Source organism: Coregonus clupeaformis, chromosome 15, assembly GCF_020615455.1.
Source record: "Coregonus clupeaformis isolate EN_2021a chromosome 15, ASM2061545v1, whole genome shotgun sequence".
In the NCBI taxonomy this organism is placed as follows: Eukaryota; Metazoa; Chordata; class Actinopteri; order Salmoniformes; family Salmonidae; genus Coregonus; species Coregonus clupeaformis.
This window is the reverse complement of record NC_059206.1, coordinates 12,968,610-12,970,464: the sequence shown is the minus strand read 5'-3', so window position 1 is coordinate 12,970,464 and position 1,855 is coordinate 12,968,610.

The window sequence follows — 1,855 nt, the reverse complement described above, 5'->3', positions numbered from 1 at the left end:
TATGACTTAGTACTTGGTGGCAAAACCCTTGTTGGCAATCACAGAGGTCGGGATGTTTCTTGTAGATGGCCACCAGTTTGCACACATCTCAGGAGAGATTTGTGTCCCACTCCTCTTTGCAGATCTTCTCCAAGTTCATTAAGGTTTTCGGGCTGACGTTTGGCAACTTTCAGACATTCAGCTCCCTCCACAGATTTTCTATGGGATTAAGGTCTGGAGACTGGCTAGGCCACTCCGAGGAACCTTAATTCAGTTCTTCTTGAGCCACTCCTTTGTTGCCTTGGCCGTGTGTTTTGGGTCATTGTCAGTGCTGGAATATCCATCCACACGACCCAGTTTCAATGCCCTGGCTGAGGGAAGGAGGTTCTCACCAAGATTTGATCGGTACATGGCCCCGTCCATCGTCCTTTGATCTCGGTGAAGTTGTCCTGTCCCCTTAGCAGAAAAACACTCCCAAAGCATAATGTTTCCCACCCCCGTTTGTACGGTGCGAATGGTGTTCTTGGGGTCATGGGCAGGCAGTCCCTCCTCCTCCAAACACAGCGAGTTGAGTTGATGCCAAAGAGCTCCGATTTTGGTCTCATCTGACCACCAACACTTTCACCCACTTCTCCTCTGAATCATTCAGATGTTCATTGGCAAACTTCAGACGGCCCTGTATATGTGCTTTCTTGAGCAGGGGGGACGCTTCTGCGAGCACTGCAGGATTTCAGTCCTTCACGCGTAGTTGTTACCAATTGTTTTCTTGGTGACTATGGTCCCAGCTGCCTTGAGAATCTGAATCCTTCCGTGTAGTTCTGGGCTGATTCCTCACGTTCTGCGAGATCATTGCAAGTCTCACCGAGGTGAGATCTTGTGGAGCCCCAGGCCGAGGGAGATTGACAGTTATTTTGTGTTTCTTCCATTTGCGAAGAATCGCACCAACTGTTTCACCTTCTCACCAAGCTGCTTGACGATGGTCTTGTTGCCCATTCCAGCCTTGTGTAGAGCTACAATCTTGTCCCTGACATCCTTGGAGAGAAGCTCTTTAGTCTTGGCTATGGTTGATGAGTTTGGAATCTGATTGATTGATTGCTTCTGTGGACAGGTGTCTTTTAGACAAGTAACAGACTGCAGGTTAGGCCCCTCCTTTAAGAAGTGCTCCTAATCTCAGCTCGATTACCTGTATAAAGAAACCTGGAGCCAGAAATCTTTCTGATTGAGAGAGGTCAAATACTTATTTCCCTCATTAAAGGTAAATCAATTCTATAACATTTTGACATCGTTTTCTGGATTATTTGTTTATTATTCTGTCACTCTCTGTTCAGGCAGGACAAAATTATAGACTGATAATTTCTTTGTCATGTGGGAAAACGTACAAAATCAGCAGGGGATCAAATACTTTTTTCCTCACTGTAGACAGGTGTGTCCTGTGAAGTAGTGACCTAGCGACGTTAGTGACCCACCCGTTTCCAGAAACCCAGTCACAAATGTGATATTCCGGTTTTTATATTTCAATATGTTTCAAAAGTTCTAAAAACCTGTTTTTTGTTTGTCATTATAGGGTTTGTGTGTAGAAATTACAAAAACATAAATACCTTATTTACATTAAATATTTTGTCTTCCCATTCACTATCCTCTGAATGGCACACCTTACACTAATCCATGTCTGAATTTGTATCACGGCTTAAAAAAATCCTTCTTTAACCTGTCTCCTCCCCTTCATCTACACTGATCTACACTCCCCCGCCCCTCCCCCTCCCCTCCCCTCCCTCCTCCTACTGACCCTGGGCCCTCCCCTCCTCTAGGGAGGCCCACCCTTCCGGACCTGCTCTCGTGCTTGCCCCCAGGTCTGTCCATGCACACGGTGACAGGA